This window comes from Struthio camelus, chromosome 5 (genome assembly GCF_040807025.1).
Source record: "Struthio camelus isolate bStrCam1 chromosome 5, bStrCam1.hap1, whole genome shotgun sequence".
Taxonomy (NCBI): domain Eukaryota; kingdom Metazoa; phylum Chordata; class Aves; order Struthioniformes; family Struthionidae; genus Struthio; species Struthio camelus.
The window spans coordinates 66738529-66761628 of record NC_090946.1 but is presented as its reverse complement, the minus strand read 5'-3'; the positions used below and the strand labels follow the sequence as shown (position 1 = coordinate 66761628).

The 23100-nt window shown below is 43.6% G+C and overlaps 1 long non-coding RNA gene across 1 annotated transcript in view; it reads left to right on the top strand.

Moving 5' to 3' along the window:
- LOC138067515 (uncharacterized) overlaps nucleotides 1–23100 on the top strand; it is a 36131-nt gene that overhangs the window by 1921 nt on the left and 11110 nt on the right. The window contains exons 3-4 of the long non-coding RNA XR_011141634.1: nucleotides 123–403; nucleotides 16057–16274. This is a non-coding gene — a long non-coding RNA (uncharacterized lncRNA). The remainder of the gene's footprint in view (nucleotides 1–122; nucleotides 404–16056; nucleotides 16275–23100) is intronic.

Genomic DNA, 23100 nt, shown 5'->3' with positions numbered 1-23100 from the left:
AGCACATGGTTAAGGAAGGAGTAGAGTTTGTGCGTGTTCCCTCTCAGGTGTATGTTTACCCAGCTAAAATTATTAGTAATTAAGCCAAGTAATTACTTTCCGGTATCTCTTTTCTTCTGCAGGCTGTCCCGACAGGGGGCTGCTCTAAATGGGACATTTTGATAATGATGAAGAACAGACACTAGATGGCACAGATGCACTTGCAAAGCTCCTCTGTACCGGGGAAGGAGGAAGGCTGAGCTGACTGTTGGACATGCTCCCCACTCCAAGAGGAAAATGCTAGGCCTCTGCACCTTTTGCCCCAAGTTATGCTGGATGGGAAACATAGTGACCTCTGACCAGGATGACTACTGACAGTGTAGTAAACTCCCTCCTTCGATAACTTTGGCAAGAGGTGTTACAGGTAAAGTTTATATCTGTAAATGTGCCTCTTCGTGGCTCGTGGATATTTGGATTAGATATTTGCCTTGCCTCTCTTGCTCCCCACAACTCTACTTGCCTTCCCCTCCCCCCTTTTTTGGCTGCAAGTCATTTATCTCAGCAAAAAAGAAGCAGATAGAAGAACTGATTACATTTCAGCCTCACTTAGATCCTAAACATTTGCATTCATTTTGTTCTTGTGCACTCATGTTGATGTTCTGTGTTTATTTGGTCCCAGACAAAGATGTTCACAGTGCTCCTTTAGCTGTACCGTAGTGAGGCAGGGCAAAGGCAGCTGCAAAGGTTCTAGACAAAAGTGCTGGCATGAAGCAAGCAGACAGATAATGAATCTTGACTACTGGGCCTGGGATTTTGTGATCAGTCAGATGAACAAATTCACATGTTATTGTTGCAAAGTTGTCCAGACACCTCAGTTCTGGATTGTCTTCCCCACATGGCTCCTGCCTGAAGCAAGAATATTTTAACCCTCCACATATTTGTTATTAAGTGGCTTCATCAGACACCTCTTGTGGGACGCCTGTAGACACCTAATTGGGATGGTCACACAGGCAGAAACCAGGACTCTGTTTAACCTGGTCAGCTGTGTGCAGATCTTGCATGAGGCAACAGGGCCAGAGGTGTGTAAGGACTGCGTTCTGCTTGCCAAGCACATTTCAGGGGTGAACATCCACAGGCATGACCCAGAGGAGGCATTGCTACCTTCCTTTGGGCTTCCCCCGGGGAGCTGGAGGAGCTGGACTCCAGTTCACACCAAGTACTGCTGGTGCCTGCAAAAGTACAGCACAGGGTGCTGGAACAAACCAGGGGAAACACTGTAGGGATGGGCACTCTGACCAACTCCCTGCATCGCCCTGGGGCATTAGGTGCTGTCATGAAAGACAGTGGGGAATGCTGCCCCTTTAATTTCTTGCTCTTCCTGTAAATATTGACAACAACAACAACAACAAAAACAGCACACAAGCCAGGCTAAAAGCAGCATATAACAAACAGAACAAGTACACAGTGTGCTTTCATCTGACAAATCCTCCCATTTTCTAGCAAGCAATAGTTTCGGGATTCACACTTCTTCATTTAGTTGCACACTGCAGTCCTGGAAAGCCAGGAAGATCATACTCAGTTTTATGAATTTCTCTTCCTGGTATTAAGTAATTCAGTGCTTCTCTCCTGTATGTGTTCAAAGTTTCCAGTAATTTCCCCAGATCTTAGGGCAAGAGCTCTACTTAAAATGTAAGATTCTTCCTCACATTCCTAAAAAGGAGGGGAGAATTATAATCAAAACTAGGCTGGATTTAATTCAATCCATAACATCAAACACTATCCAGATTTAATTCTCTAACACTGAGAACAAGACATTCATTAAGTGACAGTCAAGTAACACAAAGACACTTCAACTGGGAAAGGCAAATCTTCTGCATGTTCAATCCTGTAATGTTGATGTGATAAATATCTTGGTTCAATGAGATTTGCATGTGTCGGTTCTGCAGTTGCTGAGGGCATGCCGCCGTTTGCATTGTTCTGTAGTAGGCTGGTCTCTGAAATGTGGGAATTGCCATTCTGTATTGCGGCAGTAGTCCAGTGTGCAATAGCAGTCAGAAACAGCTGTTGAGAAAGAACTTGACAGCAGGCAGATGTGGGTTAATCAGCGCTCTAGGAGGATCTCTCATTGATCCTAGAAATTAAAGATTGGGACAATCTTTGAAGCAGGAAGATATTAGTGTCTGGTGTACTTGGAGGGACTGATTCTTCCCTCTTCCTATTCCTTTCCTTCTCTTTCTCTTGTCCCTGGAGATTATGTTTTGGGTAGAAAGGATATGGCTGTTGTACACAGAACTCTGCATCTGGCAGAAAAAAACTCTTGAGCACGAAGGTCTTACTTCATGAGCACAAACTTTACTTTTTTGTTTTAAGTAGACAGATTTGGAAATGGATATAGCTTCATCATATTGCTGTCCCACCCGTCAGTATCTTTGTATTAGTGTCAAAATAAAACACAGTCTTCTTGCTGCTTTTCCCATTAAGTAGTTAAATTGATAGACGTTATTCAGAATTTTGTTTGGGATTTTAAGATTCTTGACAGTTTTTTATTTTCATTTAACAAAATCAGTCTTCCTTTAAAAAATATGTAGTTTTAATTGTTTGACCCCATTGCTCTAATGCCGAGTGAGCTAAAGATTAAGTTTCAAAAGTATGTTACAAGGTTTGGATTGCTTAGTTTGAGGCAAATCTGTATTTGTGTCTTGTATCTTGGGCTTGGTATTATATATATTACTATAACTCTTTGACCTCTGTCCAAGGTAAGGACCCTCTTGCATTAAGCACTGTGCATGCAGGTAGTAAAGCGAGCCAACCAAAAAGTGGGAGTTCATGGGAAATTGCTGGGTTTTTTTAAGCCTAATTTTGATCCAAATTGGGTGGAAACCAACATTTTTCAGAATTTCCAGCAAGCTGAAACCTCTGCAGTCCTTGGAATGGCTTGATGAAACTGATACTCTTGTCAGTTCCACTGCTAATAACATCTGTCAGTTCCCAGAGCAGCTGCAAGAGGCTCCTGAAATACAGGCCCTGGGGCAGGCCTGCCAGCGTACTGCCCCATGGAGCATCGAAGCCCATCAGCCCCAGGGCAGGCATCAGGAGCGCTTGTGCTGTGGCTACAGTCTGTCCAATTGCCTCAAGTTCACTGCAAATTTATCGGACGTGAGGAGATGAGACCCGGACTGGGCTGATGGTTTTTCGATGGAGGTTTGTGGTGGGTCCCAGTGGCCAGAGACACCTCTGTCCCATAAATCGTACCTTCTTTTGAGCAAACAGGGTGGCCAGAAGAGCCAGAGGGCTCTAGTGAATCCACCAACAGCCACCACCTCTACCCAGCTCCCTGCCAGATGGTCCTGGAAAGGACCGACCATATGCTGACTTCCAGTGCTGCAATGCCATCTTTCAGCTGAAAAAGCTGATGAAGGGGTTTGTGCTAGCATGGCAAGTTGTGAACTGTTGCAGCTGAAGGGCGGACACACAGTTTTGCTGGCTGCCACAGAAGCTGGGGCTTCCAGCAGGCAGGCTGGGGTCACCAGGAGGCTTAAATCCCTGCAGCTCTGGATTTCAGTGCTGAGGAGTCTCTTCCATTCTGATTTCTACTTGCAGTCAGCCCTTCCCAAGCCCCTGTCCAGGAAGAGACACACCCATCTACCATTCGTTTTATGCCTTACCTGGAAAGTCTGCAACATCCCCAAAGCGATCTGAAGTGATCTAAGACTGACATGTATTTGTAGAAGAGAGAGCCACTGGAGTAGAGATTAAAGTCTTGTTTGCGATTGATTTTTGCTCCCTCTTTAACTAATGCAAACTTACAAGACCCTTTGTCACAGTGCTGCTCAAAGATAAAGCCGGGGAGCAGTCACTGCAAACTGATTGTCTCTTATCACATCTGGACTTGACCAAGTGTCAGTAATGAACTGCAGGCGTTATTCCCAGCTATGTGATTCCATGAGGGATGACTCTCATATTAAATGGAACCGAAGTTCACATGAAAAAACTTTGCCATGGATGTGAATGTTTTTGCCACCTGGCTGGAGGGGGTGTTGGGCCTCACCTCACGTTGGTCGGGGAGGAAGGAGGCTCAGACAAGCACCGGAGGATGCTGGTTGCCAGCCAGGCAGGTGATTGCTGCCCGCCCTGCTTGTGGTGCAGCAGCATTTTGGCAGCAGGAGGACAGTGGCTGCGGCAGAGGAGAGCTGACCTAACCAGGGCTGTCTGGGACTGAAAGATTCAGGAACAGGAAAGGTTTAGGTCTGACCTCTTCTTAGAGAAGGGCTGGAGCTTGTGAAAGATGAGTCCGCAAATCTAGATCCCTTTCTGTGAACACAGCGTAAGGACACAGATTTTGTGAGAGCTGGAGCCTCAACCACAAGGTTGTAAATATCAGTTTATTATATGGGTGCTGCACAGTCAGAGAAACTACTCTACTCCAATCTTAAGGATTTGTTTGGAAAAGATGGAAACTGCAGGGTAAAAAATTGTGAATGGTTAGCGTTTCATTTCCATGTATTTTTTAGAACATTTGCCTATATTGCTGGTAAATACATTATTTTATTTTATGTTAATTTGGCTGATTCCAGGTCGACTGGTGTTTCTGCCCAGGCTTCCTAGTCCTCTAGGAAGGCAATCCTTAAAACTGTGGTATTTGCTGTGTTTGGCATCTCACTGCTATTTTCCAGGGTATCCAAAAGCTACATCTTCGCTTAGCTATTTTGGCCACCTTGGAAGCTGGTAATGCTGAGGTCTGGAAGGAAGAGGCTTATCCCTGTGACTAATTTTACCAAGGAAGTCAGGATTATGAGGTGATGCACGTAAACTTCCCCAGTCCCATTGGTAGCAGTCTGTTTACTGCGTGTGTCTAACTGCAAAGCTTCTGCAGGTTTTCAGAAGGGTGGATTAACATTACCACCATTAACACTCTCATACACCTTTTCTTTCCTGCTGTTGCTTAATTACTGCTGAGGATTGCGCTCCCTTAATATTTTTGAATATATATGTTTTTACTGTAGTTGTTATTCAGTTTATGAAATAGAATTTATGTATGACCAGAGTCAGTTAACCCCTTAAAATCAGCAGCCTTAAGAAAAGCACAATTACTTCAACTGCATAAGGCAATAAGTACGTTCTGCTCTACTATGGATACCTTTGTCACATAGCAAACATTTTATAAGTAACGTCTTTTCTGCGTTTCTGCATTACGCACTTTTATCTCGACGTTTTTCAGGTCATCAATATATCCCATGCTGAACTGTGCAAGCTATTATTCTAAGGGAAGGGAAGACCAAATCTTAGATCATGACAGTTGTCTTGACCTTTGAGGGAAAGGGACAGTTCAAGGCATCCATCCAGATGTAACCTACTGATCATGGTACTGAAGCCTGATTATATCTCCATTTCCCTGTTGGTAAAGCCAGCATTCAAACAGCGGTTTCTTAATAACATCATTAAACTCTTCTTTGACTCAGAAGCATATTGATTCCTGTATATCAACCTGGAATGTAGCTACAGCACATTGTAAAACGTGGTTATTTCTGGAAATAGGCTTGGTAACAGGGGAGTGAAAGGGAACCTACTCAACATTAACACAAGCTTTCTACAAATAACCCTGGCTTTCTCCTGAGACTCGCACTAAAAACAAACAGTATTACCGAGCCTGGAAAAATCTGTTTCTTCTTTTAACTTATATCTTTTCACATCATGGAGCAGTCTTGGGATTTCATACCTACCAGCTTCTGCCAATAATCCATTAAAGGAGAAACAGTCCCTTCATGCAGAAAACAGAAAATGAGTGGTTGCTTGCATGATCCTATATTGGCAAAGAAGATCAAAATGTGGCATAACCGGTTAGACAAACTGCGCTGCCCAAGAAGCGATTACTGCTTTGTTTCATTGCCTGAGATGTGAAATTTCGCTGCTGAGCAAGGTATTTTCAGTCCTCAGCAAAGCTATTTATTCCATGTAGAGAGGCCAGTCACAAGTTCAGGATCACAATGGTCCTCCTTGCCTCACCCTGCTCTCCTCTTTCCTCCCTCCCCCTTGCCAAGTTAACAAGCAAAAGCTTTAGGAGGGTCAAGCCTACTTTCTCTCTACAGATTCTGGCTGCTGCAACTGAGGGAAAACTACAGCTCCAAAGTGACTGTGGCCGATGATAAATCAGGTAAAGGACCTTCTTCTCACTTTTGCTGCATCTCCTTTGAATTGCTCCAATGACAAAAGCAGCTGCTGCGTGTCCTCCCCAAGAGAGGTTTTCCAAGAAGAGTGCGGCTGCAAAACTGCTTTGCCCAGTGGAGAAGGAGAGCAGAGGGATAGGAGCAAGGTCTGTGAGCGTGATCATCCCTCTTCAACCTGAATGAGCTCAGCTAGTGTCAACAACGTGTCCATGCAGCAAGCAATGATGAGCAGCTGAGCGCAGGAATCTCCAGGAAGCTGGAGGAAGGCAGTGGGGAACTGTGGGTGAAAACCAGCAGCGCTACTCTTTCTGCCTGAACTGCCGACTTGAGTGCTGGTGCCTTGCACCCAGAGCTAGTTGGGGCTCTGCAGAGCTGGTGTGAAGCACAGCTGAGTCCCAAATGCCGACATATTACACATACTGGTGTTCAATATAGTAGCATTTTACACTTTGCAGAGACTAAACAGAGGTACAAAGAGGAGACATGAGACGTTTCTGAGTTTCTTCCATGTAGTTGTTGGGGCTTCTGATTTATGCTAAAGGAACCAAATACAGTGTTGGTACCATTCTGCTCTTGCAGCCTTATGTCACAAAAATAAAGACCAGAGCAACTCCAAACATTTGATTTTCTAATGGAAAATATGTATGCAAAAAGTAGAAAGGGGAATCACAGTGGTCTACAGAGAAGAATAAGGAAAGAAAATGTAGGCAACAATTTACAGTTCTGGCTGAAATCCTTTGAAGCATTTTGGTAGGGGAGGGGAAGAGGGAAAAATGAGAAAACAAATTTGCTTGTAGAAATTGTTGCTGAAACAGAAGTGTTTCATTCAGTGGAAAATTCTGACTTATCTTCCCAAAACATGAAAGACTGCAGTCAAAACAGGAGGTTTAATGCCTCGCAAAAGTTGCAGTTTACATTTGCAGCTGTCATTCTCCTCTTTGGGCTGGGATTCTGAGCTAGGCTAGAGCTGCAATGATTCCCCTCAGCTGCCTGGCCCTGGGAGGCCCTTGGGGGAGAATCACTGCTCAGTGATTCTGCCCCGTGGGAAAGGTCCAGCATACAAGGAGAAAAGCGCAACTCTAGTCACACCTTGTGACTTTCATTTTTCATCCAAATATTTACCTATCCGTTGTAATATATGAAAGGAAAATTACATTTTCTATCAAAAATACATGGTTTTGGAAGAAAAAAAAACAGTGAAAATCCTGTTTTCAGTCAGAAGCGATTTCAGTGTTACCACTATCAGAACATGGTTCTATAACAAGATTCACTTAAGGACTGTTGCATGACGGCCTTCTCAGTGTGAATTGTGCTTTGCCCTTTCTTCTGCATGAACCTGGCTTTGTCCACAGTCATAAACGTAGAAGGTGAGATCTGTGCAGGCAGTCTTGTGCAAGGATGTTCAGAAGAAGAGAGGGGGCTACAGGAGGAGGGCAGAAGAGGAGCCAGAATGATGTATTCAGTCACTCTAAATGCTGCTTTTAAGTCTTAGTGAAGCTGATAATGTAAGTTACCCAGAGTAAATGAAACCTTGCAGGGCTTTGGTGTGCTGGCTGTCCCTTTGGAGGTAGAGCACGTTGCCCCTCAGCTCACTGACCTGGACAGAATTGCTGGGGTCATATTTTCATGTGGATAAACCGTTCTTGAATCATTTCTCTAACACATCAGGCAACAAAATTGCTTGCCTTCCCCAGCTCTTTAAGCATGTTCTTATTTTCTCCTTTAAAAGACTTGCTGTACAGCTTAGCTTGCCTTTGGTTGTCCTTCTAACTTTGTCCTGTATTGGTTGTGCAGTAGTTTGTTTGTTTGTAGGGGGGGGTGCCTTTTAAAGGTTTCTAATCTGTGGACTGAGCCTTGATAATTCCTATTTATGAAACAGTATCACCTTTCAAATACAATTGAGTTGAGCCCTCAGCACCACTTAAAGACTGAAGAGAAATATCACATGCATTTACAAGTGGGAAAACATTAGGATGAACTGATTTAACTTAGGTCCTCCCAGGAGGCAGAGGTGAACGAAGGAAAAAGGATTTTAGATCTTTTTATTCTTGTTCTTATGCCTTAACCAAAAGACCAATGGTTGCTCTTTTTTTTTTTTTTTGAGAAAGAGCGAGAGTATATTGACTAACTCAAGTAATCCAGCCCAGTTTGCACTTAAATGTGGAACTTAGTCAGAGTCAGGGGTGACTGTGCCCCTGCTGCTATTTCACGCTTTTTCAAAAGAAGGAAAATCAAGCATAATTTGTCTTCCAGTGGACTGTCTGAACACAAGGCTGTGGTACCAGCTGAGGAAAAGGTAGTTCTCTCACCTTCTGCATAATCAAAAGGTAATTCTCACGCTATGTCACCGAGGGCAGTCCAGTTAGCAGTCCAGTCCTACCCAGCACACTGCCCTGTGCTTTGCTCAGCTTTGTGCCCTGTGTGCCATCGCAACCACACTGGAGAGGATGGGGGGACCAGAAACAAGCCTTTCGCAGGCAGGTGCCTACTTGATGAATTGCAGACAATTGTCACATTGTTACAAAGGCGGGATTGTGCTGATCTGGGCTCTGGCACTATGGTGTTCTCTACTGGTGGCTTTTCAGCTTGAGAGGGGTTGTCAAATGTGTGTGACGATGCAGTGCCTCCTGTGAGAGGAAAACACTGGTTGGGACCTGGAAAGTGTATGTTCAATTCCCCAGTTTCCCAGGTCAGTTATTTAGCACTAGAGCCAATAAAGGCCTGTGATGTGGAGCCCAGCCCCAGAGCTGGATGCTCAGTGCCCTTTGCTCTGCTTGGGGAAGGCTTGGTGCCTTAAGAAACACATACTCACAGTGAGGTGTTACCTGAAGGTTCCTTCTAGGGAAATTATGGTAAGAGATTGTTTGATCTCCCATATTTTCCCATAGGTTGGATAGCTGATCTGGGACTGAAGGCAGGTGATGTTTCCCTCAAGGAGCAAGGACCTCTGGCACTGAAGCCCTGCGCATAGCCTGTCCCAGAACTGAGCAGGATTTGCTGGTTCTTTTTAAAATGCTCCAACATGGGGATAGTATATTCATCTCTTACCAATTACATGGTGATTAGAAATGAGAGTTTGAGGATCTTTGCCTCTCCCCAGGTTGAGAGGGTCCAAGCTACCTTCTGACAGTGCCCTATGCAAAAGTGAGGTGAAGGCAGTCCCAGTCCCTTCTGCGGCAGCTGGCCAGGAAATTGCTCAGGATTCACAAGGTGAGGAAGGAGTGGGTCTGTGTCGTAGTGATGGGGATGTTTCAGAGATCATGTCTTGCGGGAGACGAATCTATTCCTGGGGTCTAGGCCCTAGGGCTCAGCTCCACCCAGCAGCTGAGGGCAACAGTGCTAGCTCTCACCACTTGCCTACCTGTCCTAAATCATAAGGTGCCTGCCACCAGTACTACTTCTTGTTGAGTGTAGCTGCAAACACGGTATTCAGCTGCTTTTCCATGGGGCTCTTACTAGCTTGCTAATTCTCTTTGTGACTCATGGAGGACGGTCTTGAGGAGGGGTTTGATGCCAGAGCTGTTAAAAATGATGTTAGCTTTGGGCTGAGACAAAAGGAAAGAAAATTGAGGCTGGATCTGAATGAACGTAATGCTACCTGCAATGAGTTCTTCTAGCTTCATCAGCTCATGACTCACTTAGGAGTGTCTAATTCAGTGACCCTTAGGAGAAAAACTTGAGTAACTAGCTCTCCTGTTTAGAATGGTAAGAGAGTGAAATCATGGTCTTGGTTCACTATAGCCTTGTGCAAAGGAGCATGAGATGATTTCTTTCCAATTTGGTAGTGTTTTCCAGCAAGCTTGCTCTGGTGTAGAGATTTAGCAACCTGCAGGACAGGTGTGAATTGAACATGCTGTTATGACCATCGGAAATTTTGGGCAAGGTGTTCACCAGACACAAGTCAGTAGAACCCGTGTTTTATAATAATAAATTTTCTCTCCTACAGAGCAACAGACATGGTGCTGACACAATGCATCATGATTATAAGTGTGCATGGTTCTGACCGTTACCAAAGTACTGCTATGGTCTTATGGGATCTGCGATGTCAGGTCTGTGCCCTGCTCTTTCTTGTTCCTCCTGTCCTGCTCCTGTTCACATCATCTGGACCCACAGGGCCTCTGCTCCTGATGCCCTCCTCCACCTCTGTCCCTCCCAGGGCTGGACTGCCACTGTAGAGGGAGTGCAGGGAGGATGGGTGAAGGAGGACTCCCCCTCTCCTCCCATGGCTGCTAGCAATCTCTGTGCTGACAGGTGGCTCTCATCGCTCGAGCTTTGTGCTGAAGAAAGGGGCTATGGACACTGAGCAGAAGGAGATAGGGGCTAGACCTGGGCTGAACCTCCAGGTTCGGGAGAATTTTCCAGTGACTAGTGTAAACCCCTCAAAGAAGTTGAGCTGAATAGAGCAAGGAGCTAGTGGGGCAGAACAAGAGTCTGTATACTTCACTGACTTCACATGCAAAAGCTTCTAAAATATCATGATATGATTTTGGTGCTGTGAATGATTCAAACAGTATCACTCATCACAGTTTCCACTGTGACCCAATATGTATAGTCTACCCATTTTATAACCTCTTCTTTCTCCCAAAGGGGAATGAGCTAAAATGAGTAATTTCACACTAATTTCAAAGTAGGTGTCCTGAATCAAAATACACCTAACTACATATCAATCTCACTTCTCTCTAGCATGATCAGTGTAACGACAATGGTTTGGTATTAGTGTGTTTCCATTGTGCAGCAATTGCAGCTATTATTGCCAAGCATAGATAGACAGGGAAAATAAATGAAAAACAGCATTAGAAGAAGAATTAGTTAAGGAAAATCAGGTAGGCTGATGTTAAAGTTTTCAATTTTAATCTGTTGAAGTGGCAGTACATTAATTAAAAAAGGTATCGTATGGATGCTTTCTACTTCTTTTTTACCAGGATTTATTATTCTATCACTGTCTTCTGGTAGTTCAGAAGTTGTAACTTCTTGCTAGTTTCTTGCACTGAATTTGGTCTCAAAAACTAGGCTTCAACTTTCCACATTGATCAGACTGTCACCAACTGTACAATTTGCATTTTTTTCAGAAATCAATTCCTAGAGATGAAAAGAAAAGGATTCTTCTGTGGGAAACCAATACTTTCCTCAAGTCCCTTTCTAACCTTCGGAATTCGAGTCTGCAGTTCTGCTCTCCTCAGCCTATGCCCCCATCATAGTCTAGTACAGTGGGTGTAGGGCTACGCTCTACCATGCTGGCACACTGTGTAGCCGGGAGTGCAGACAGTGGCTCAGAAAAAAAGTGCAAAATTGCTGATTCTGCACCCCCAAAATTAATCTTGGGCAGTACTGGGATTAATTAGTAAAATTTCCTACCCTTAGAATTTCCTACCCTCGCTATAAAACACACATGGACAGACTAGTTCCATGGTCTGGGTTTTGAGACTCTAAGGTGAACGGATTTCCTTCTTCCTCTTTATTTTTACCAAGGTAAAAAAATTTGTCTTGTGTCAAAAGGGCCAGGTTTTCAACTAAAGATTGAGAGAGCTGAGGCCAGATTCTGAGTCAGACCCCACCCTGTAACAGCTCAGGAGCTGCCTCGTGCTCTATTCTTGGCCCTTTCCATGGCTCCTCCTCTGACCAACAACTTCCTTATGCCTCTGTTATCTCTTTCTGGTAAAACGGGATAATCCTGCTAACCTACTTTAGTACAGGGCTTTGGGAGAGGCTGGAGCAAGCACGTCAAATATTGCTGGAAAAAGCTTTTCAGTTCTCACTTTCTAGAAATGTCCATATATAGCTAAACTGAAGCAGTCTCCAAATGGATTTATTTATACTAGCAGACTGCATGCTCTATGGCTTCCTCCAGTAATACTCTGCTCCACAGGTTTACATTCCCAGGGGATGAATCCTGAAAAGAACAGCTTTGAAGAACATATTCTGATATATCTCTGCCAAGAACTACAAGTTTCCCTATCCTGGCTTTGTATCCTGTTTGCTGTCAGATCAAGTAAAAGTGTCTTATCTACTGACGTTAGCATTACAGACTAGCAGCAAAATGAGACTAGCGTTGCTTTGTGCAATGTGCATGCTGCACATGCATATGTGCATATGGTGATGGTGATATAGAGCTCTTTTGTAGCTCCCTGCCTCCTAGTATGTCATTTGTTTTGTGTATCATGTAATGGCTTTCAGAGAATACATGAGAAGTGGAGAAACATTGTTCTTTGTGGGGAAACTGAAGCATGGCATATAATGTGACTTCTTCAGTCTCTCCGTAACTCAGTGGTAGAATTGAGATACAGTATGGAACTCCTTGTTCCTCGTTCTTCGTCTTGAGTGATAGATGTTGCCTGCTGCTGTGACACTATTAATCTGATCAAATGGTGTCAGTCTACGTGTAATTGCATTTGCCAATGCGCTTGGTGAGCTGAGCTGAACAGGTGAAGAGTGGGATTTTAGTTGTTCATAAAAGTCTTTGTTACTTGAGGAGTGCCATGTACGTGCCATGTGAAAAGTGTGTTAGTTACTTACCTGCATCATGTCCAGTTTGGTAGCAGTCCCAACTCCTGCAAGGGCCCCTAGTGCTGCATATGACACTGCTCTGCCAGGCGCGTGATGGCTAACAGCAAACTGCCTTGCTTTTGGCTCTGAAAAGGCATAAAAGCCCTGCATGGACTTTTCCCCCTAACAATGAGTCTGTAATTGCCAAGGTCTCTGAAAAGTCCATACCTCCCAAGGTGACAGAACCAGGCTTTAGCCCAGGACAAATCCCATTGGGAGATACAGTTTCTCTTTGGGGATCTTCCCAATTATGCTGCTGCTTTTGTCCATGTCCCCATTTTCCCTCTGTGATTCTGGCTGGCCTCTGTGCAACCCGAGGTTCCTTACTTCGCACACTTGTACATGCAATGCGTTAAACCTCTGAATGCAGGAAATATTAAACCACTTGCTATCCTCTCTGCTCCAGCTACAGTCCATCGTCATTCACAGTCCTTTCTGCCACTCATCCCTATGGAGCTTGTGGAGGAAAGTGGCTCCAGATATTTAGTTTTGCAGAGTTTATTAGTTCTTTCTGCAGGATCCTGGTGCCTTCTACTTGTGCTTCCCAGGCCTCAGCTGCCTTGGTCAGTGGTGAAAGGCAACTTCAGTTCAAAAGAACAGAGAGGTGCTCAATGTCAGCTGCCAGCAGGAGAGATGGAGAATCCCAGACATGGGAGAAACTGTCTCAGAGAGGCAGAAGGGACAGGTTCCTACGAGAGGGAGAAGGAAGAAATGGTTTAACGGGAAAATAGGGAAATTGAATTAAGGAGGCAAAGCTGGAAGGAAATTAGAGAGAAGAAGAGATGGTGAAGGTCTTGGGAGAGGAGCAGGAAAATGGAATGAGAAGGAGAGAGAATTCAAGAGAGGGAAAATTATATGTAAGCTAGATATGGTTGGAAAAGGAAGAGGAGAAAGTATCTAGAGGCCAGTGAAAGAATCAAAAGAATCAGTCCAAGTCTTTACTGGGGGATGGATTTGAAGGAAGAATATTGAGTCAGCGGCCTTGTCTAAATTGGAAATTTCAGCCAATCACTGACCACTTTTTTTTTTTTTAATTTAATCAGTGCAAATCCTGAGCACTGAGAGGAAAAGTCACCATTTTCACTGGGCAAGAACATAACACCATGATATTGGGCAGTAATGGAATTAAACTGGCTACTTTGGGTGCAAATCCTCAGGGTAGACGTGGCCATAACCTGCTCCAAGAAAAAGCTGAAGATTTTTCACAGAGAAGTAGTTGAATTAAATTTCAAAGCAGTGCCTTTTGAAAGAATGAGATGTTTGACAAGGCAGGACTGCATCTTGTGCTTTTTCCCCAGTATGTTACAGAGCCATTATTTACCCAAAACTCTGGTGATTTCAGAAAAGAATTTTAGTTTCATAGTATCGAACAAACTCGGTGAAAACAACTGTTATGTGTGAGAAACAAACCAAGGAGAGAAATATGTTTTGTGGCTTAGAACAAGCTAGCAAATTCTGTGCGTTTTTCTGTTTCTGCTAGAATCAGTGGCAGCTCTTACTGCTTTTCAATGGAAATAAGGCCTGAACCTCCATGACCTCACTTGTGCTCTAGTTTGCTGTGCTGATTCATATTACTGTGAGTCTGGCTGTTTGGAAACGTCTCTACTATGCATTCCCAGTACCTCGAGTTTAGACTCTACCAGCTTGGCTAACAAAGATATTGGTATTGTGTTTTATGTATCAAAAAAAAGAAAAGATTAGGACTTACACTGGCAATGTTGTGGAAGGTGTTAGTGATGAACTGTGGGAGCATGATGCTAAAAACTCACAGGATTTGCATTAAAAAGATGCATTCCTGTGCCTTATGCAGAAGGATAGCAGAGAGAGCCCACTTACCTGATATTTCAAATGACCTTTTCCCTGGGTTAGTTGCAGCTGTTTGTTTCTCTCCTGTAATCTGTTGCACTTTATCTGAAGCTCAGAAAGTTCACTCATCAGCATCTGGACAAATAGAAAGGAGAAATTTTGTGCAAAGCTATGCTTTCCACTTACAGAAAGAAGGCCAACTGTTGACTTGTCCATAAACTTTGAGGCTCTGCGATGGGCTTTGCAGCCCCTGGCTCTGGGTTTGTTAGGCCACGTTCTTCTTATTTATGCTGAGGTAACTCAGGCAACTCCAGTAACTCTACTGAGCAGAAAGGATGGTAAGAGGTGCCTCGAGGAATGCCTGCAAGGTACAGCGCATCCTGGTAGGTGTCCCCTGAGCTATGCTGGCAACCTTCCTGGGTAATGGTCTGGAGTATCAGATCCAGCTTGGTCTAAGGAGACAGGCTTTTGTGGAACTGCTTTCTCCTCCCAGAGAAGGACACTATTTCTCCCTTTATATCAATTAAGATAAAGAATAACTAATTTAAACAAAATATTGGGAGAAACCAGTTTCAGTAGAAACATTTTATAAACATGGCTCAAAATTAAGCTTCAGTCACTAGAACTGTGTATCGCTACAGCCTGGATTGCACTTGGTCCCCCTCCAGGAACCCACTTGATACCCATGGGAGATTTCCAGCAGGGAGGGAATCCAGGCTATGCAATGGCCACTGATACTACTCATTTGACAACAGGAATTCTTCAGCATGTTCAAATGAGAGGGGCTATATTTTATATTTATGCTCAGCAATAATTGTAGAAACTTTCTCCTCTTCAGTTGTTACATATGAATCTCATTCTAAGGGTTTCTTGCAAGAGAATGGTGTTCAGCACCACAGAGAATTTGATTTTTAGGTGCTGTAACTCTCTTGGCCTAAATACTGCCCTATAAACTATAAATAACATGCTTAATAACATTACAGTTTTTGTGGTATCATGTTCCCATAGCAAGGCTTCAAGGTCATGCTGGCTTTTTTTGTAGTCATCTGACAGGATGACTAGATTATTTATCAAGTTCTGGTTTGTAGCTGAGCGAGTCTCGTGCTTCCTGATGATAGTCCTTACCATACAGTCCTCACCATATTCTGAGTAATCTGTAGAAGGACACAAGGAAAGTGGCTCACAAAGTGGATACAGGTGCAACCTACCACCTACCACATTTACTTTATTGTCCTTCCTTTGCATGTTATAGGCCAAATCCTGCTAATAACAGATTTCCTCCTGGAGGATATGTTATTCTGACAGCTCATGGACCTCTGAAGAAGTACCTGCACCTTACACAATCTGTAAAGGACCGATACCTCTGCATGACAAAGTAATCTCATTGTTGTGGAAAATGATTCAAGATGACAAGTTAAAAGCACTCATATCTCAGCATTCAGCTTCTTCCCCTCTACCGTGGCTTAGCAATAATGAATTTCGGAAATAGAAATTAGGAGTTCTTTTTGCTTTCCACAGTTTTTAAACATGGGAGCTTCATGTTTTCCTATTTTTTTTCCTGCAGCTTTGAAGAGGCTTGAAACAGACTGCTTAGAAAAAAATACAAAAGAATCTTATGCCTCCCCGCTGACCCCCTACCTTAACAGTGGAGACGACTACCTAATCTGCTGAGTCCAAACTGTCAGCTAGCATGAGAAGTAAGAAAATTATGGAAAGAGCCTCTGCTGGTGGATCTCTCACTTAAGGGCAAACAACCCTGTTTATTTCAGAGAACGTGGAAAGGTAAGACAACAAGACAGCTGAAGTGATTTCATTGCAAGATTTTATGGGCATGTTGGACTTCATACCTCTATAACTGAGGACATTAAGCTTCCACACCTATAACTTTTTTTCATTGAATAAGGTACTCATACTGTAAAACAATGAATAGCAAATGAGGCTAGCCAGAGTCTGAGGTGACCCAAAAGGGAAATTAATCTTAGTGTAAGATTTTATACCAAAGACTAAAATAGGTTTTTAAGGGTCCAGTTAAAAAAAAAAAAAGAAAAAGAAAAGAAAAGAAAAAGTCTGTATAGGGAATCTGTCCTTTAAGCAAGCTATTCCTTTAAGCAGACTTGACCCCATTGTGAAAGAAAAATAGTGACTTTTCATGGCTCAAGGTCTAAATGTTGCCAAGACATAAACTATTTATAGGTTTAACACCTGACTAGGTGTTAAATAGCTCTTAGTGATAAACCTTTTAGTGTAGACTTATCACTTCAGACTGAGATTGGACTAAAAAATCAAGACCAGGAATGCTTAAAATGATTAGGCTTAAGATGCACTTAAGAAGGTGTATTTAATGCATCTTCTGTAAGGAACATGTAAATCAGCAGGTTTAGAGACTTTGGAAATGCAATCAGTTACGCAGCAAGTCCTTTACCTCTGTGCAAATAACATCAATAAATTTACTTAAACTCACCTAAGCATTTAAATACAGCACTAAAAAAACAAATGGGTTTATCTATACCAAATACCTCTTCTGCAAGCTGTGTCTATGTTTAGCAGCCTTCCCTGGGTGGTGGTCCCCTGGTTCTAGCACAAATATTCACTTGACCCCAGTATATTTATTAAAAAAGCAAGAGAAAAAAGCATCAAAGCTTGTTGGACTGACTTGCTTGTTTGGAGAAGCTGACAGAGCATACTTGACCTTAGACATGTCGGGGGGAGTCAGGGAGCAGGACCATATTCATTTTATAGTGTAATAAATGTTTCAACATATCACAAACCTCTTGGTCGCCTTTCATGATGTTACGGGGGTCACAACCAATTTGATGAAAAATGCTGAGCTATAAAACGGGCTGGAGCCTCTCCTACTGCAACTCTAATCCCCTAATAAGAAAGTGGAGAGAAACAGGCTGTGTCACTCACAAGAGGGTTGATTGCCCAAGTTCAGAGCTGTCTACCATCACTCTGTTCCCATGCAAGCATGTGCTCTGGTGTTGTTTTAGGGCAAGTGCCACAGTCACCTGGAGGGAGATAACCTCCAAACCTAAGCGCTATGCGTTGAAGATGTGTCTGTGTCATCTGGAGAGAGAAGAGCTAACAGGGTCAATGGTCTAGAATTTGTTCAGGCAGGTTTCCCAAGGTTGGTGCTACCTAGGCGCGGTGTGGTTGCGTGGAGTCTGAAGCACAGCAGCACTAATGGCCAAGGATGCAAATGAGAAGCAGGTGGGGGCCCACTTTCAGTCCAGTCTGTACTTGCAGTAGTGTTGTGGCAGGAACCATGCAAGCATCACTGCCCCTTTCCTCAGGTACAGTAGCCCTGTTAACTGCAGGACATGGCTTGCATCTGGCAAATGTGTACACTTGTGTGGCTTGCACTCTTCCTTCAATAGCAGATAAGCTGAACAAGGCAGAAATGAAATACATGTATACTGAAACCTTCCAGCAGCATAGTGTCTTGGCCCAAACCAATTCCTGAGTGGACAATGTCTTCAATAAATTGCTCCAATGCTGGGCAGCTGCATTTTGCTATCTCAGCTTATTTTATTCACAGGCACAGATTTACAGGTAAGTTTAAGAGGATTTTAGCCCCTAGCACTGGTATCAGCTAATGAAGTGTATTTTTCTGGTTCACAGCCATGTGCCTATGCGACCTCACAGTCAAATTGGGCTGCAGCTACCCTATAAAAGGTGCCTCTCTCCCTCATCCTGTGTCTAGAGGTTGGCGTTGCTGGCTAGACACGTAGGCTTAGCCTGGTGAAGTGGGTTTGACTCATTTTCTGCTGTTGCCCAGGCAGGTCAGGTGTGTTGGGGATGTAGCTGACAGATATTTAGAGGCACGCTTATTGCTGATGGCTGTATTTACTGGCCCAAGGCTCAGGAGTAAAAGGAGTGAGTGACAGTTGCTATTACTACAGCACAAGAGCCAGCAGATGCTTTGAAGTAACACTTACTGTCAGGCAACTTGTCAGTGGTTTTCAGTAGGAAATCCTCATATACTTTGTACTTAGCAACTTTCTTCTCTAGCTTTTGCTGCCTGCAAAGAAAATGAAGAAATAAACTAGACTATTTTAAGTGAGTTAGTTCAAACAAATAAGAATGAAATATGTTGTTAAAAGGATCCTTCAGTGTCAGAGGTGCTCTTAGTCATGTTCTGCCACACAAAGGATTTCCATGATGCCAGCAAACTGTATAAAAATGAGTATCCTTTGAGGGGCAAATGTGGTAGTGCTCAGACAGTTTAGCATCCTCCGAGTGGCCTCCTGTCATAATAATAATTATTATTATTCTATTATTATGTAGGAGAAGGATTTCCAGTATAGGTAGAGAAATATTAATGTCCTGTGATACTAGGCATTAATGAAATCTCATCCCAAATGTTGTATGTAATGTTTACGAAAGAGGAACTCAGACCAGACAGGTGCAGGGAAGGATAGCTAAGTAGAGCAGGGCAATTGAGAGCTTGTGTGTGGACTAGAGGAACTTGGCGGGCTTAACACTAGCAAGAAAGTATCCAAGAGTGGATTCCATTACTTTCTATAAATAAAGCAAGGGCACAACACCAAGGAGAAAGAAGAGCCTGTTCAGCTGAAGGACAGAGTTGGCAGCAAAAGAAACAAAGGGCCATGAATCAGTTAGGAGAACGTTTCTAATCAGAGGAGAGAGGCCCTGAACAATACATCACTGGGTGTAGTGGGAGCCAGGGCTAGAGCCATGTTGAGCACCATCCCTTTGTGCACCATCACCGCAAACTATAGTGTCTTGAATGCCCTCTAATGCTGCAGGTGCCTAAATCACATAGCACTGTCCTTGCAAGTCTCCTAAGCACTGAGAGATCTGCTCCCTTATGTGCCCCACACTACTTGGGCTGAGCAGCTTCACACTTTTACCCACACCTCAGCCCCTTTAGGAGTGGCTGACGCCAGCTGAGACCCCTGAGGGTCAAACCAGGAAGGCATGTCACAGTGGGTTTGCAGTGAGTTGTCAGGACCGAACCCCTAGCAATATTCATCAAGATCCACTTCATTTTAAACATGGCTAGAGGAGGGGGAAGAACTGCTCCACCAGACACATTTATGCGTAGTATCTTTATTAACAGCTGGTCTACATAATGGGTGCTAATGCAGTTCTCCAGGAGCTGGGAGACCTGAAACTGTCCATTTTAGCTGATTGCAGTTCTCAGGCCACCAGCTCACGTCTGCTACCCCCACCAATTGTAGAAGGAATCTGAGCTCCCAGATCTCAAGTCTGCTTTGGCTCCTGGTGCCTATAAATCAGGATTCGCATTACCTAACTCAGCAGTGCTGCAGCCCCATACTGTGTCTATCCCAGTCTTCTGCAATCATTTTAGATGCGTTTTAACATATGCTGAATAGAGGTTACATACACTGTTTATTAACAGCAGGGGACAAGATTTAAAGATGTAGTGGGTCCCTTTTAGAACCCTGCTGCTATTATTAATATGATACTATCACGCTAATGTGTTTTATTAAGTGAATAACTGGAGCAAGGGAAAGACATGAAGTTGGACAGAGGCAGTAAGTGGACAGAGGCACTCCAGTCTGACACTCTCTGATATTGTAGTGGGGGGGACCTTAGCCCTTCCAGTCTTGTTAGGATTGCATCTCCCTTTTGCCTATAGTATATATGATACAGTAGCAGTAAATTGAGTTGCTGTCACTGCTAATATCTTTACCTGAAGGAGGTAAGACTTTACTGCAACCTGAGAGGTTAGAGCTCAAAGCCAAAACCAGGTAACCATCAAAATGAGACCAGGCAAAATAGAAACAGCAACTATCTGTAAAAGGTAGTGGAAGAGGAGTTCCCTGAGTTATCTGTCATATACCTGACTCTTATTTTTTAAAGCTCTGCTACTGATTTATTTCTCTCTTTTTGTTTCATTTCATTCAGTTCTACTTCTGCTTTTAGATTGCTTGTCTCTTCTTCATATCACTATCCTTTAAAAGCTTCTCAAACTTAAGAATTTGATCCCTGTTCTGGCACAAAAGAAAAATAAATGTGCATATAACAGGCGGATGGGACACCCCATTAGAGCACTCGGACAAACTGGCAAAACAGATTAGCTTTTACCCTGGATATTAGTTTCTAGCAGATCTCCAAAGTCTCAAACAGTTGAGGTGTCCACATTGAGAAGAGATGCTCATGTGGTAACTGGCCCTAGTGTCATTGCTGAATCCAGGCCAAGAACCATACAGCCCAAACAGAAAGTTTGGCTTCAGTCTGTGGAGGCTGCAGCACTGACTCACTGACTCATGATAAAATACAAACATCACTCCTGCCACAGTATGCAGGATGTATACTTGTGAAAAAGAGTGAGAGAGTGCACACTACTCCCACTAGAAGAAAGACTATCATTTGCAGCTCTCTCCTTGCTCCAGCAGACTCTGCCCGCTGCTCAAATGTCCCACTGGTTGCACCATACGTGCTCCACATGAAGAGCCAGAACAGAGTCACTGAAGGATGAACCAGGACTAGGCCCAGTCGCTGGGGCTCTCCTCTTGTAACGCAGAGCAAGAAGGATGCTCACATCTTGTTGCTTGGCACCTAGCTCTGCTCTTTAATTTCTTGCCTTTTGGCAATGAGCTCTGCTGTGACACAATCGACTTCCACCTCTCTTTTTAGAAATAGTCTCGTAGAGCATGTTTGTGCTCCTTTCCAGAGTCTTGCTGGGGGCCTACCAAAGGAATTGGCTTTTCAAGTCAGAAAAGTGCACAGTGAATCCCCTGAGTTTGCATAAAGCCAAGTCAGAGTACAATAGTGTTTTGTCTTAAAGCTGGGCAAAAGCTCAAGTTCCACCCCCTTTACTGTCAGAGTACAGACATACATTTTAAGTGGGGATCCCAAACCAGAACGGGAATGTGACAGTTTTAAGACAAACTTCTCATATTTTCAAAGTAAGCCATGAAACTTCCTTGGGTTGTGCTAAGAGCCACCCATGACCCAGAACAGCTGTCCTGTCACAGCTCCCCAGAAGCAAAAGCTGGGGAAAGACCCTTCAATCAGGGTGCAGCTCAGCAGCAGTAAAGGGGATGATGGTTTTCTGGGCTGTACCCAAACTGCTGTAACTGGTCAGACTGGTGAGACAGTTCTGGGTGATGGTCAGAATGAGGCCAGGCAAAATAGAAACAGCATCCCTCAGAGTCACTGTTGTCGGTGGAGCTAGCTGCAGAGTAAGAGTAAGAGTAAGTCTTGCTGTGTTGGGTGTGTTGGGAAATGTCCGAATCGCAGCCAACCTTTACTCAGTGCTGTCTGCAGTGCTTTTGGTGCGTGCTGATTTAAATGAATAGTGAGTGATGAGTCCCTGGCTTGTGTGGGACAAGCTAGTTTAGATATAGTCTTAACCTCTAGAAAGATTGAACTGGGGGGAGGAGGGTCAGTAGAATAAAGGGCAGCCTGGTTATCTTTAGGCATTGAAAGGAGGTGGCAAAGTTAGAAGGTTAGTCACCTTTAAAGCTGATGAACAAAAATAAACCTCTGAGAGGCAGGTCAGGCCACCTAAGCTCTGCAGCACCCCAAGGAGGTAGCACCACTCTCTCTTGTTTCTGAGGGGAGTGTAAGGTGATGAAACTGAGAATGCTCACTTAGATGCTTACATATATGGGATAAATCCAGGCAAAGGAGAGTGCTGGGTAGGTGCTAAATCACATCCTTCTTACTGCACAAAGGAGCGAGGAGCTGAGGTAGAAAGTGAAGCCTGTCAGTAACCAAATACGTATTGTCTATAACTACAGATGCCATTGTTGAAAACTTGGAACTAAGATTTATTTCCTTAACACAGCATATTTTCCTTCTTTGAGTTCATTCCCAATTTGTTACCATATTTTCATCATGAATAACTGCTTTAGGATAGCTGTATGTATACCAAAGTGCATATTTTTTAATGTATAATTTTATGCAAGGGAGGTCTCTCTTTAAAAATGTGGCTTGGCTCAGACTTGAACAGATAAATCTACTGTTGAATCTACTGTTTACTGTGGCTTCCTGCACTCATGACATTGTCTCGCCTCAGCCTTTGATACATAGTACTGAGGTAATTTTCCTGAAGAAAAGAGTGACACGCTCTCACTTCTCTAGGGGCTTGAACTTGGTTCCAAACGATAGCGGACAAATAGATAGAAACATCTGATGTGAGCTTGGCTGACACATGTACCGTACACTGAGAGGCAGTATTTAGTTTGAGAGTTAAGAGGCTGCTCTCATTTAAGTAGAGAATGAAGTTCCCTGAGATTCTCTGACACACGTATGAATAGGTAAAAAGATTTGTCCAACCTCATGGACGATGGGGATGTAAATGAGACCTTTATCCTCTTCTTCCCTGGGAAAATACACCACATTGAATCAAGAGAAACCTTTCTGTCAATCTGGACCAGGACTGCACAATCCAAGGAATGTTGTACTCTTATGAAAGTATTACCTAAACTGTGAGTTTCTTATTCAGTGTTCACTTGCTCCTGATCTGGTGAAATGGCCTATTGCTTCAGTAGGAATTTTACCTAAGATTTCATGAACTGACCCTCTGTCTGTAACGGTGCTGAAGAATAAAGTCACTCGAGGCTATACAGAAAAATCTGAATGTCATGCAGGACTGCCAGCCTTTCAGGCA